The sequence below is a fragment of the Macrosteles quadrilineatus genome, unplaced genomic scaffold (assembly GCF_028750875.1).
Source record: "Macrosteles quadrilineatus isolate MER2022 unplaced genomic scaffold, UCM_ALF_1.0 Scaffold_8__2_contigs__length_117827958, whole genome shotgun sequence".
Taxonomy (NCBI): Eukaryota; Metazoa; Arthropoda; class Insecta; order Hemiptera; family Cicadellidae; genus Macrosteles; species Macrosteles quadrilineatus.
In genome coordinates this window covers 59380409-59395897 of record NW_026542601.1, presented here as the reverse complement: position 1 = coordinate 59395897, position 15489 = coordinate 59380409, and the positions used below count along the sequence as shown (strand labels likewise).

At 34.9% G+C, this 15489-nt stretch overlaps 1 protein-coding gene and 1 long non-coding RNA gene across 2 annotated transcripts in view; one reads left to right on the top strand and one right to left on the bottom strand.

Annotated features, from left to right (window-relative positions):
* The window catches only part of LOC128999277 (lysophosphatidylserine lipase ABHD12-like), a 35775-nt gene that overhangs the window by 6154 nt on the left and 14132 nt on the right, over window positions 1-15489 (bottom strand). The window lies entirely within an intron of this gene.
* On the top strand, window positions 9370-13839 carry LOC128999278 (uncharacterized). Its single transcript, XR_008491266.1, has 3 exons — window positions 9370-9561; window positions 10636-10788; window positions 13677-13839. It is a non-coding gene; the product is annotated as an uncharacterized LOC128999278 (long non-coding RNA).

Genomic DNA, 15489 nt, shown 5'->3' with positions numbered 1-15489 from the left:
TCAGCGGTCTAGGTGCAGAAAATACCTATTGTATTTTTTTATAATATATTTTTATTGAAATTATACAGTAATACAGTTTTTATTGAAAATTATAATATACAGTAGACCCCCTCTTAACCGACCCTAATGGGACCGGACCTAGGTCGGATGATTCAAAAGGTCGGATAAAACGGGCAATCCCTAAAATCATAACATAATGAAGTGCTATTCATCTAAAATTATATAATCATTATTTTGAAGTCATACTTGCATTATTTATAAAATAAACTACTCTTATCTCCTTTTTCATATTTATAGAAATGTCACAAATAAACACAAAACACGGTTAAGTCAAATAGACCTACTTTCAGTGAATATATTATAATACTAGGCAAGAGTCAATAAAATTCCTATTTTAATAACTTTACTACTGTAATGTATTAATTAATGCTTTCCAAATACATCGTAATACAGTAAAGAACCTTTTGTCGTCATTAAAGATACAAGCGACCATTTTGTTACAAGACAGGACATTTATTTATAGCCTCTCACTGGAGGCTCGAGGCACAAAAACTATCTTGACCTTGGAGTTGTTGAGTTTAGGAAAGATGGGGACAAGGAAAGTTAGGGCCAAATAGGGGTTCGACCGGGGTAGAGGGAGAGATTAGCTGAACTAGGCTCTGAAACGACTCTTTTAGAACGAATCGTTCTCCTGTTTCAGTTCACAGAGAGCTTAGCTACAGTAACGGGATTGACTTTAAAATCATAATTTGAATATTTCCAAACAGTAAACCTAAAAATGTTAAAAGTCAGTCAAGTACTGATTGATCCAGGCCTAATCGCCTAGGTTTGCTAGCTTCTTTTTTTACCCATTTTGGGTAAGTTGAATATATATTACAGAAAATATAAACGCATTCTATGCAATAATATTACTGAATATAATGTTATGACACATTGTTAAGATATATTGTTATAATTAGTTTAAAATTAAAATATTTTTGTGATTGTGTAGGCCTACGATAAACGTTATGAAATAAATTGTATTTTTGTTTGCACATTGCGTGTATTTGGTTACTTTTATGTCAGATAGACATTTTATCTCTGAATTTCTGATCCGCTGTCATTTTTTTTCGGAAACGCTTAAGAAGACTATTTTATGCGGCCTACTCTGGGAAAATTATAGGACTGCGCGGTCAAGATTGAATATTTTGACATATATTTTCAACGAAAATTCAGTAATTTTTGTAAGGGGTTCAAATCGGTTTATATGTTATATGATATTACCCGATGGTTAAAGATTTTCTGGCCAAGGGATCCTTGGCTGGATCCGCCACGGGATTACACTTTTTTTTATATTCACTAAATTGGTGAAAATGGCCCAATGTATTTTTTTTTAATATGTGTACATAACGGATTGGGGTATAGTTCAGTGGACCTGTTTTTCGTGGAAGGTCTAACATTGGCAAAACTATCTCGAATTCTCTGAGAGGTTCAGTATTCTATTCAATGAATTTGCAGAGCAGGGAAATTATGAATGTCGTCCGTTGGGGGGTCTATTTCGTAGAACACTTGGCAATAACGGTCGCATACTATCGAGTTCAAGTGGTTTTGAACGTTTAAATGTGAAATGTGGAACTGGTTAACATTTTTAAAAACTGACCAATTTTATTGTTTAACTATTTGTAACTTCACAGTATACTTGATTTGCTTGTTTCATTTATGGGGAGGGTTTAAAAGCTAAACCTTTAAATAAATTAGACTTAAAAGTAAAATACAAACTATATATCTCTCGGCAATAAATTACCCAACATAGGCTGAGGTAATAAATTAATGTAATAAACTTATAACTTTTTTTAATGTAAAGGTTTTAATTAAACTATAGGTTGTCCAGTGGTCGAAATCTCGACCAAAAATATGTAATTTACAGACTTTTCTATATTCACCCACGCTGTAAATAAAACAGGTGATTGGAATTTTTTCCATTTGTTTTGATTTTGAATGTATATAGCGTTATTTCGTCACCAGCATGGCAACCCAAAAGGTCCATATTAATTTATTAAAATTAAAATTAAATTTTTTGTGTCTTTTTAGCCCATTTTAATTAATAAAGGGATTTTTCACATCTACGGAAAAATGTCTTTTCAACAGTATGCGTAGATTTACCCTGCGATGCACACGAGCTGAGAAAAAAGGTTTTCAAGAAACATGCTCGCATATTAATATGTAGATGTTAGCTTGGAGTTGGATGGACCGAATTTATTTTCTCTTATAGATAGTTGTAACTAATAGCATATTTCATCGCTAGGGCCTAAAGTGACTCTTTTTTACCTTGCGGTGAACTATATTTTTCGTCATATTTCGTAATTAATTAGCAAACAAAGCTAGAAAACATAATAATTGTTATGTAAAGATAACTTTTCAAAACGAATTCCAGCTTGTTTTGAATTCTGTCAATTTTGTATATAAATATTTCAATCAGTATATATTGACGACGAAGGAATAAATTAGGCCTAAATTACCACTACTTTTAAGAATTCAGAAAAAAATAGTTTTAACAACAGCTGATCCTTAGAGTTCCTCTTTTGCGATTGCCACGTAAAACCAAAACAATATTTATGTTGGAAATTGGAGGTCAATCACACTCTCGCAACTACACAAAAGTTAACTGACCCGAGTGACCTGACACCCCAATAACTGGCCTGTTTGAAAGGAAAATCTGCAAATTGCAAATGAAGTCGATTCGGAGAAACGTGCGAGGGGATTAACGGGACATCGATGTATTCTGTTCTCTCATATTTCCTTTACCTTTCCAAGTACTGAATGTTTCTGGGTTTGCTTGGATTAAACAATAGGTGGAATACTTTGTACCAGATGCCTACGACTACATTTTACAACAGGCATTTCTTTAATCTTTATCAGTAATAGCTAGTCACGGGTTGTTCCTGAATTATATTGTATTATTGTTCTAATACAAACGAGAGAAATTCGTCCATGTTCACGGTCGTATGACATAAATTGAAGGCTATAACATCATCACGAAGTTGATGCTACTGTTTTAGAAATATTCAAGTGCATTTTTGATTTTAAAAATGTATGCTTGAATAATCATTTACAATTCGGGTTTACTCCGTGATTAATAAAATAACCCTACAAATACACTTAAATGTACTAAATCTGTTGTCCCTAAGCTCTACAAATAGTAACCATTTAAACAAGGTGAAAAATGTAAGGGGAGGTAGAACTAGATATAAATACAACAAGTGTGTCGTAGTTACAACCATCGAAGTATATAACACAACAATGTGTTATATACTTCGATGGTTACAACTAGACCTAGGTACAATAACAATAGAGAACGAGTCGATTTAAAGAGTCGTTCTCAGAGCTTAGTCAGCCTCCGTTTGCCTCCCCCTCGGCTCAAAACCCGATTTGTCCCCAAGTTTCCGTGTCCCTAAGTTTCCTCGTCCCCATCTTTCCGGACACCGGAGTTGTTAACACCCCTTCCCTACCCCCCATACAAGTTGTGTTGTTTGTTTACTCAAGCGATAAGATAATCAGTTCTCAAAATCGTAACGCACTTTATGATGTTATAAATTTGCCGCACAGATAACAAATCAGATCAGATGTGCTCGAGCTACGAACGATGATGACAAACTGACAATAGGCTACCTATGCTATATTTTTTGTGGTCATCACAAAATAACTTATTGTTAGTCATATCCTGTGGAGATGAGCGTATGGTTCAGTTCTCATCGCCGAGCGTGGGAGCGGAAATGCCGAGATTCCTAGAAAGCGGCGGTTAAAACGAGCTGCTCTCAAAGTAAGGTCGGTTAAAACAAACTGTATTATTTTACTAACAAAGGCGGATAATCCGATTATCGGTTAATACGAGGTCGGTTAAGTCTACTGTATTTTTATTTATTATAAATTATACTATACAGTATAAATTATGTATTATCTATTTTTCCCCTTTTGTGTTTAATTGTACAGTCTTCAGGATAGCCATACAAAATTACAGTTACATCTTATCCAACGTTGTCTACAACATACTGCTGTGTTTTTGTACAATATTTTGTTACAACATTCCCTTTAGAGCACTAGACCTAGTCAAGGGTGGTAAAGATCACTAAAAGAGAAACTTTAGTTTCTAACTCTTGGGTTTCTTCAATCCTCTTTATTCCTTAACACAAATATGTAAAATTTTGTTTTTGGGTCTTTATTACTCCTGCCAGATAGTGTCTCCGGACTCGTATTCAGGGTTTGGCAGAGGTTGGATCAGTCCTTGAGTAAGTCCTTACTGGCCTGGTGATATACAACAATCCTACGGTGTGGGTCCGCGGTCTCGATCATGTTAGTACCTTCAACCACAGAATCCTTGGCTAATAGCTGCTGCTCTTCACTGCCTTATTCAGCCTAGACAGTCTACTCAATCTGCAGTCCCAACGTAAACTGCCTTTACTACAATACGTATATGTAAATATACAAATTTAGGATAGTTGGAGACTACTCGAGTCCTGCCCTCCACCTTCGACTACGGACTCGCAGACTCAACACGCCAACGCAAGGGTGCTGGGAGCTCAACATGCCCAACCACAATGGAATGCAATATTCTGTTTTAAAGGTGGGGGGGGGGGGGGTAGGGAAAAGCAAGAGGGGGAGGGTCGGTGACTTTAGTGCTCATAACTAATAATAACATACCATCACGCAAAAATTAAGCTTTTCACTGATGATTTCCGTTTTCCGACTAAGCAATATTTATTACCTTCAAGAAGGAGTAGAATAGAAGAGTAGCAAAAAATTCAAACTACATTAGTTTTAATAGCAACACCAAATGCTTGACAGCAAATATTTGTTTAGGCAATAGAAGAAACTTTACGGTTCTGTTGAGCTTAAAAGTCTTGTGATTAAAATCATTGCTGCCAAAGATGATGCTGATATTTATACTGTCATGAGAGAAATATAAGTAACCCCGCCGCAGTAAACCTGCAGACTAAGTGAATTTCCATATGCCTGATTTGATTTTTACTTAAACGAGGTGTTAGCCCGTCCTACGTACGGGAATTCAGTAGTCAGTTAAAACCGTGTACAATTCAGATCAGCTAGTTTACACATATAAAGACAAAGTTTCTTACAGTTTTAATATGAAAAATCATCTTGTAAACAAATGTTGTGTGACTAAATATGTTTTTATTCCATCATAGGCTTATACGATATGCATTTTAAATCCGACAATTTTACAATAAAACAGCAATTCTGCAATTTTTACGATGTGAAAAGAGTTATACCTAGTTTTACTGCTACAGGGAGGTTAATAAAGTGTCTTTTAGTAAAATTTGAATAGCTTGGTTTTTAGAATAAAAAAAATTCCAAGTTTGATCAAAATATAAACAAGGAAACTATAAGAGAATTGACCTTTTTACATTTAGAGAAAAAAAAGGAGTGATTGTGTTTTTGTACAACACTATTTTAATTTAACTGAGGAGAATATCGCAAAACTAAGCTGTACCCAATAGAGTTTTGCTCCTAAAATAAATTAAATATATGTTAGCATAGATAAATGGCATCTGGGTGTGGTAAAGATCTCACTTGGAATCAAACCAGAGACTTGCAGATTTAAAGACTAGCAATAATGTTTTTGAACTATTAAATACCAGTTTGAGTAGGAAATTTATTGGTCATTAAAAAAGTGACATTATTAAATATTATGATTTATCCTAAACCCAGCCAAACTATAACAATAAAATAAGTATCCATAGAGACGGCTCATTTTCATTATTTTGAGAATTAATTGCCAACACAAGCTAATTTCTTTTACTAATAATTCTATTCTACTTTTTTGACACGTAAGTAATTACAATGAGTCATATACTTTCTATTGCGGTAGGTGTAGGTGTTGGGTTGGCAGTTAGTTGGCTGTTGGACCAAGTTTTGGGACCTCCTCCTCCTCCTGCTGCTGCTCCTCCTGTGTTAGGTAGGGCAGTAGCGTTTCACGGCCACCTTCCCCCTCAAGCAGCCGGGGGGTAAAAGAGCAGGGACAAGTGCGGGGGTATGGCAACGTAAAACAAGAAAAAGAACAGAAAGAAAGACCCAGTAAGGGTAAATACCCTGCAAACCTGCAGACTATTTAACAATCCACGCCTTAAAGCTACCTGTAAAATGAGCATAAAATTGGTGAGCCGCTAGATGATCAATGGAGTCATTACTTGGAACTGTAGAGGGTGGAGAAAAAGCTGAGGAACAAGAGACTGCTGAACAACGATTGAAACAGATCACAAATGGAGGATTGACAAGATAGAGGAGGATTGACATCTTGATCAAGGACTTGAATCCAACCATGAAAAAACATAATTTGTCAAGGTAAATTAAACCAAGAAGACGAACAATGAATTTTGCAAGACTTGTAATGACGACAATTGCATGGAAAGAAACAAACAAGGAAAATCCAAACCTGCTCAGTCTGTGAACGTGAGACCTACACCAACACTCCAGCTAATATGAAGGGAATCTAAACATGTTTAAAGAAAATATACGTTGATACATTGTTCCTTTAAAATGTGTTTTTATTGTGCATAGTATTTGGACCCGAGCAACAGGTTTCTCTGCTAGTTTACAATAAGCCTCCCACACAGCACACTACGTATAATATACGTATATTTTAGAGATACATATCCATTTTATGTTTGGTAAAATCCAATACGTAAAATATACGTATTTTATACGTCTCATATCTACTAATTAAAAAGATTATCTCCTATCCCAGACAGCACGTGAGCTTGGACTAAACTTGGCTTTTACATATTTCTGAATTGGTATGACAAACTTGGAGTTTGGAACCCACTGCAAATTTAAAACAGCTTTGGTTAAGTGAACTTGTGCGAATGAGCCAAAACTAAACTTGCTTTATTTACATATATAACCTGGTTGGCCAAGTCCACAATTTAAACACCCAACCAGACCCACGACAAGCTTGTTCATGTGAGTCTAAAGTGAGCAGTGCCATATGACAAAAGAATTTTCCCTCCACACCTACCCACAACACGCTCCTAAAACCTGTTTCTTTGTGCTGAACCACCATTTTTGTTGGATTTAGACTTCCTCACTCTCAGTTGTCAGTTCTCTTGGTCAGTTCTCACTTATCTTAATTTGGTGTTGTGTTGTGAGTTACTCGTTTCGTTGCTAGTCGTGAGTTTAGTTTATGGTTTTGATACCAAGACGAAGCGGAGAAGAACTAAGGGAATCCTGTAAAGGTAAGATTTACACTCCTCTTATAAAATTAAGCATTGATCAAAAATATACTTGTGTTGGTTAGTCTATGATGATAAAGTAAGCTAAATTAAGCAAACGATTAATTTCATTGCATCAAGAACTCGTAGAATTTTGTTTATAGCCTAAACCTTTTGTGCTTTAATCTTTGTCATACTCAGCGCTTCACTGAATCGACAACGTCACTCACTATACACTAATCTACTGCTGAACCCTACAACAGAACAGTGCCAATTTTTTTTAACCTTAACCTAGTCTACAGATAAAAACAAGCCAAACCAGTATTTTACGTTGTGTGTATTCAGTAGCCTTGTTGATAAGTGTAAGTTCCTTTATAACATGCTGTAATCATCATAGCTAAATAAAAAACCTCCTATTATAGCTAAAAAAACTTCGCGAAAATTACTCAATTTTTGTGTCTAGTAAGAATTAAACGTTTTATAACAATTTTAAAAACGAGAGTAGGTTAACACCCTGTGTTTGCAACACCAACAAATGCCAAATAATCAAATAATTCTAATAACAAATAAAAATTATTTAAATAATAAATTTTAATAAACCAAATCATTCTAATGCAATTGTATTTTTTTATAGGTCTTCTGAAGCATGCGGTGGAGTTGATGAATTCAGAAAAGAAGTTGAAGGTGAAGTGGAAGATAGTGGGCATTGTATTTATTATATTAATAAATTGTCTTGAAATGTGAATGTCTTGTATTTCTAAACCTAACAGATCAATTATAACCAATATTTTTTTAAGATCACTTAAGACTTATAAATAGGCTTCATTTTATTATACTGCAAATCTTTTTTGGTAAAAAATTAATTATTTTTATGTTTAAGAAAAAGGGTGGGCTAGCATATGAATGGTGTGAAACTGTTTATAACTTATGTTAAATAGGTATAAATTATACTACTATTACCATTGACTTTATATCTCTACACTCTACTACTCTGTGTAGAGATATAAAGTCAATGCTATTACTATAGCCTATTATTATTATTATTATTATTATTATCTTTGATCATGACAGTAATTGAAGTATATAAAACTTCGTACCAAGTTCTGAGTGAGTCTAAAGGTGTGAGCTTGTTCGTCCAAGTCCAACATGTGTTAAAACCAATTCCAATATGAGTCTAAGCCAAGTCCAATATGAGCCTAAGCCAAGTCTAATATGAGCCTACTAAAATTGGGCTTGGGTCCCCAAGTCCCGAACAAGTCCATAATGAGCCTGTTTAATTTATCAGTGTGAGCTTGTTTACCCAAGTCCAACATGTGCTAAAACCAATTCAAATATGAGTCTAAGCCAAGTCCAATATGAGCCTACTAAAATTGGGCTTGGGTCCCCAAGTCCCGAACAAGTCCAAAATGAGCCTGCTTAATCTACTAGACCCGTTTTGTATCCATCATTCCAAGCTTAGAGTGGGTTTGTGCCCATGAGTTCACTGTAGGTTTGGGGTTGGGACTTGGGTTGGACTTGGGGAGCCAAACCCATAACAAGTTGAACAACTGCCAACTTCGGTCTCTAAAACAAGTCAAAACCAAGCCTACAGACCTTGGTCCCTGAGTCTAAACCAGGCTTGGGAACTTGGGCCAATGGACTTGGAACAAGTTCCCAGCAAGCCCATTGTGCTGTTGGGGATTTGTATTTAGTGGTATTTATTAAAAGTTGATGCAAAAATAACAAAATCTTTTTTTTTAATGCTTATGTTTCAGAATAATCATAGGTCAGGTAAATCCGGTTGCTGTATATTATACATAAATTAGACGTATAGGCATAGATCCAGATCGACGTTTGTTTAAATCTGTATATAAAAACACAAAATGTTTAATAAAGTAATACAAGGATAAATAAATTATTAATGTATTTAGAAGTAATTCTATACAAGTGCTGCGATTTTGCACGCCGGTCTAGCTATACATAAAAATCTTTTCCCCTCTCTCTCTCACTCACTCACTCACTCTCTCTCTCTCTCTTTCATTCCCGCCATCCTTTGCTCTAGCACTAGTAGCGCTGTCTGCAGTCTGCTGGATTTCAGTTAATTCAAAATTGTGTTTATTATTAGCTGGTTTATTATGAATATGTAAGGATGTCGTTGGATCACTCACTTGCTGTTTTTCACTAAGTTTACTTGGCCAGTTTTTGAAGAGTTAGAACAGTTTTGCTACTGTTAAGTGGTATAGTAAATTAATAGAGTTTATTCCCAATAATCTCAATTCAAACCCTAGTCGTTAGTTAAAAGTTTGGGTACTAAAGTAATATTTTGTAGGTTAAGTTTTTCTGTTGATTCTGCAAAATTGAACTTCGTTATTGCTTTAAGGTAAGTGTCTGGATTATTATTTTAACAAATTAAATTAATATGATTTGGATTTTGGGGTTAGGTAATTGAGTAACTTAACCCCTTTTCCGGTAGATCCTTGATGATTATGAATAGGATAATTACTGTAGTTATTTTTATAACCTAGAATCACTTTCCAATTTTATTGACCTAGGTTTAGTGAGTTATGTTAAGTAATAGTGTTTTTATTCATTTCTAAGTCATCGCGTTTGGGACATTGCCTATAAAAGAACATGAGGTTATTACCTAATCATCATCTAGGCAAGATAGGATTGACAGAATAAAGAAGAAGGCTACGATTAGTAGTCAAAGTTTTGCTGATTGTTGTGGGTACACTTCCATATCTGTTGGCACAAACAACCGAACGAGTAAAATCGATAGACATATTGAATTGTTAGGTTAGTTGGGTAAGGTCAACCTAACCTTACTAACCAAACGATATATCGAATTAAACAATCGAATAATCAATATTAAGTTACTCATTCGGTTGTTTGTGCCAACAGATATGGAAGTGTACCCTTTGTAGAATATCACGGATAGATTGTTGATTGTATTAAGTAGGTAGGCCCACTGTAATGTTAGACTAAAAGAGCTGTAGAAAAGCATGCTTTACAAAGGCCATTAATGAAATTTAATTGAACCCCTGAAACTTTTTGTCCTAGGTAAAACCTAGTAGCCTAGTACATTATTTTATTTTTTGCATTGAGTTGTGGCCTTAGACTCGTAATCTATTACTGCATAGTTTGCGAAAGGGTTGTTAAACTTACTAGCATGATAAGTTAGGCCGATGAAACAAAGCTCAAACCTGTAAGTTAGCGGTTAGTAAACCTATCACAATAAAATCTCTCTTAACCGATCCTCGATCAATCGCTCCTTATATAGGCTAGGCTAAAACCCATGTCCAGGCAAAATTTAGATTTTGTTAATACCTCTAAATATCTTTTCTGGATTTTTTTTACAATTTCCATCTAAGTTATATTTTTACTAGGTTCATGGTAGGACTAATGATAAGCTGTTTATTGGAGATTTCATTATGTCAGTAGTACACTTTTTCAGATTGAATTCTTTACAAGAGACGGACGTTCCGTTGAATATTCAGGAAGAAGGACGTTGGTGAGGCTGATCATCATGTTGCTGTCAATTTCAGTTGTGAAGGAATGAAAGGGGAGAGAGCGTTGAACAACCTTTCAATTTTCAAGGTTTTGGAATGTAAGTCTGTTCACATTACCGTACATAACTTAAAACTTGTTAACATTATGATTTTCTGGGATGATCACTGGATTAATTATATTTTTTAGACAAGTTTCAATACAAAATAGCGCACTACAGTGGGGAACCTCGATTAACAGTCACCCTTTAAACAACCACTCAGAATACACGGGAGTCAACCCCGTGAGCCAGCGTAAATATTTGCAACCCAGTCTTTTCCTCACCTCCACCCTCCTCCCGCCAAAACTGCCGCAATAGGCTAAGTGTCAGCTTATGTGTCACGAGCTGTATAGGGTTTGATTTCTTCCCAAACCTTTTAAACTAACTTACTGCAGCCTACAGGTTTATAACAGGATTTCTGTCATCCGTCTATTATATTAGCTTCACAACATTCACGCTCCTGGTCCTGAGTGTGATGGTTAATAGATGTTCTACTTTAGGCCTACCTATGTTTAAATTATTCAAGTTCTAGGACTAATTAAATATTAAGGAGGGTCTTAAAAACCTATTTCAGCCTTTTTACCAAGTTTCTACTTCAATTAGAAACATTAATAACAAATGTCTCTTTTGGAAATTCCAATTTGCTTACAATTTAGGGTAAAAACAATGCAATGGCTAGGAATTCAACCCACTGGCATACTGAAATTGCATTACCTAACTAAATGAAATGAAAATCCTTCTTTATTGAGGTGAACTTAGGACCTCATAGTCCTTTCTTACAGTTAACCTCTATACAACTAATAATAACAAGAAAATAAAAAAATACAATACAGTTTGCAACATAACTAGTAATAAAATAGCATACATTTATTCATCTTCCCTAACATACAGTCACACACACATACACCCTCTGCTGCATCTAAGCCTAACGAGTATGTTTAATCTATGGCCTAACGCACGCCACCTCGCCAAGCCACGGGCATCGGGTCAAGGTAATATTCTTTCAGCATCACCATCAGTCGGGATGGGGTTTCTATGGATTTGATGGGAATAGGTATGGAGTTCCATAGGCAGCATGCTGTTACTAAAATGATTTATTTATAAACAGTTGTTCTTTGATGAGTAGGTTAAAGCGAAGCGTGGACGAGCCAGAGGGAGTATCCCTTTTGCGCCCCTTTCATTACAAAATTTTAAGTTCTTTGCGAGATGATTTGGAATTCCAAGATTGATGACTGAATGAGTAATTAAAAGTATTCACAATTTTCTAATATCTTCTAATTTCAAAATTAATTCATTAATGTAATAGGGTATGACGTGGTCATCACGCCTAAGATTGAACAAGAATCTAACACAATAATTTTGTACACGTTGTAATTTTGTTGCCAAAGCAAAGTCATATCATTAACCACAGTGTTGCAGTGTGGAAACAAGAGTTATTTGACCAGTAAGAGTTTAATGTGAAAAGGTAGAAGTCGTTGCATCTTCTTCAGTATGTGAACAGCGGCAAAACACTCTTTTACAAGTGCTTACCACGTCAATCCAGTCCAATGTGCGGTTAAAAGTTAAACCAAGACTTTTTACTTTGTCCAGGTATTGCAAAGTGGATCCGTTTTTACAATGATTTTTGGTAAATAGTCTAAGTCCAATTTGTTGAGTAACCGTGAGTGACCTATTATGATTGGCTTTGTTTTGTCAGAATTTAGTCTAAGCCCGTCATATACTTTTACGACTCTGTAAATATGTTAATCTATTGCCCCTGGCATTGTCTTTTGCAAGATGCAATGATATTTAGTCTATGGTACTACTTTTCCCATTGTATCTCAAGATCATTGGGCATAAAGATGAGCATTACCAAATTTTCACACACAAAAATCTAGGCCTATATGAGTTTTATCACATTGAAACTTCTGATTGCAAGCCGATTCCGATTAAGAATTTCTGTGAGTGTTTTGCCTGAGTCAAACATACCGTTGAAGAAAATATGTTGCCATTATCGACTCGGTTAGCAAATCACTCAGTCATTGTTATGAAATTGTCAAATGATCTTTAGTATATAAAGCCGTGTTTACACTGGAGATTGGGACTTTGGTAGGTAGGTCTAAAACTTGTTTCTAACAATTTGTGTGAACAACTCCTGCGTTGTGGAAATATCGTGATTTTTTAATCGCACAATTGCTGCAGATGCATCCTGTGTTCATAATACTATTGAAACTAGGCCCTAATGCCTGACAGATTCTGCAAAACATTCTTACTTTGTTTCATTATAAACTGTATAAATATAATAATTTGTGTAGGTAGGCTGAGTACAGTATAGCTAAATGTTTGGTGCGCTGGTATTATCCTTAAACCACTTATTTTTAGAGGGATTTTTTACCGGAGGCCAAAAATAACTACACAATTGAAAAAACATTTAATTGACATACTGTCCAAATTTGACATCATTAAGATTAGCGGCCTTTGAGTTCTGTCTCCCAAAAGGCAGCGATGTCGGCGAGGATTGACTGAATACACATAGCCTACTCCACCAAGTAGTTATATAGTGTGCTGCGGCGGTTATGTTAGGTTGGGTTGTCATAAATATGTTTGTAGGACTTTCCTCGTTTTGTTATGAATCAATTGATTCCAGATGAGTAACGATAACAGAGATACAGGCGGTGACCATCGATGTATTACACATTGATGGCGGTGACAGGTGATGCGCACGCTCTGTTCAACAACCTGACCTTGGCCTATTTGGGAGGATTTAGCAGGTGAAAGTATGACTCATCTGGTATGGTTATATTCATAACGAAACAAAGAAAGTCCTACAAACATATTTATGATAACCCAACCTAACATAACCGCCAAAGCGTGCTGCATAAGGGTGGCCTCCGGATAGTACGGTACCAAAGTACCAAATGTTTTTAAGATAAGGGAATTGCTTTTTATAAACAGCAAACCTTTTTCAGGTTTACTAGCTGCATCATGTCCAAAAACCTTTCCTAACAAAATTTATGAAGGAAGAGTAAGAGAGTGGTTTACACAAGCTGGAACAAAAATGGCAAGTAAAAACAAGAGGAGATCATTGTAGTCTGTGTAAATGATTAATTTTTATAATAAATCTTTATTTATCTACTGTATTACTTTGTTGTTTATCTAAGTCTTCTCCTTTAGTGTCTGTAATTTTTTTCATTCTATGAAAGTCTACATTTAAGTATTTTTAACAAACACATAAATAAAAGTCTAGGGTTAACTATGTTGTTAGTTCAAATTTTTTTTGTGAAATAAAAAAAATAATATTAATTTTTTTACAACAGCATTTGATTATTCACACCATAGATGAAGCAGTTGTTATTTTTTACTACTTGGCAATTACCATTCAAAATTTTAGTTGCAGCAAATTGATATATACAAGGATTATATATCCCACAGTCTAGGATGCTTTCTTTTGTCTATACTTTCCGTTTACTCATATTATACAAACCGTATGAACTAAGTGTTGACCTTAACTAACGGTAAGTTGTGCTTACAGATTTTGTAGATTTATCTATTTATGGGTAACAAATGTAAAACGTATGGGATAATGTACGTATATCTGTAAGACAACTTCTACGTAGATTATATGTACATTATACATCTGCTATATAAATTGTACGTATATTTTACATATACACGGTTTATGATAATGGACCAATCTATATTTATACGTATAATCTACAGATATTGTATGTCCATGTAGACCTTAAATTGACGTATATTGTACGTCAACAAGTGGGACATTTGAGCGTATATTATACGTACATTTTATGTAACCTATCTCTCTGATATACGTATTGTAGATCTAAGTTGAACATACATTATATGTATAATCTACGTATGTGTGCTGACTGGGCTGGTATCCGTTTTAGCTCAAGGAATATCTCTGTTCTGCGTTTTTGTTAAGATTGTGTGAAGCTAGGATCGCTGAACTACCTCAGTCGCTTGTCCATGTGCAGGACCCATGATGTTAAAGGTTTTTATTAATGATAAAATAAAAGATTCGGAGATTTTATTTTTTAAATGTTGTTCAGACAAACAGATATATTGTAAAGTAAAAACTGAAAGTAATAATTATGGAATACATGACCACGCTTGTAGCTAAAACTTCCGACCTAGTGACATTGTTTTGCTTCAAGTTAGTATTGTTACCTAATTTAAAATTTTTGAGAATATTTGGATGTCAAGCATGGTCCATGTGCCAAAGCAGAAAAGGGATAAATTTGACGTTAAGTCTGAAGAATGCATAGTGGTGGGATATTGTGAACATTCTAAAGGATATCGCCTCTTGTCATAAAGAATTAATAGTGCTGCACCCTGTTGGTAAACCTTATAACCTTTTAATGCTATTGAATATCAAGAACCAACTTGTGTAGTTGAAACAGCTGGAAAAATTCTTTAATTCCTTTTAAATATGAATACTCATAAGGTTATCATGAGAAACTCTAGAGCCACTGGGGTTTAGCCCGAAAGGATTTTTGGGATAAGAATGTGTCTATATGTTAATCGGGAATGTGAGCTATCGAGAAAATAGAATTTAGTCTCAAATTCAAAATCCAGTCTCGTCCAACCCTATTAAACAGTTATGTATACTTTGGACAAATGTGCCATGTAGCAATCTTAGTGTTTGATTTTTTTATTGGAACAACTTTGGAAATTGAGAGAATAATTCTGATATCTGATATCGAACCAGAGTTGTCAAACTGTAACAGAAAACATTATCGTATTTTCAGTGTTTCGTAGAAA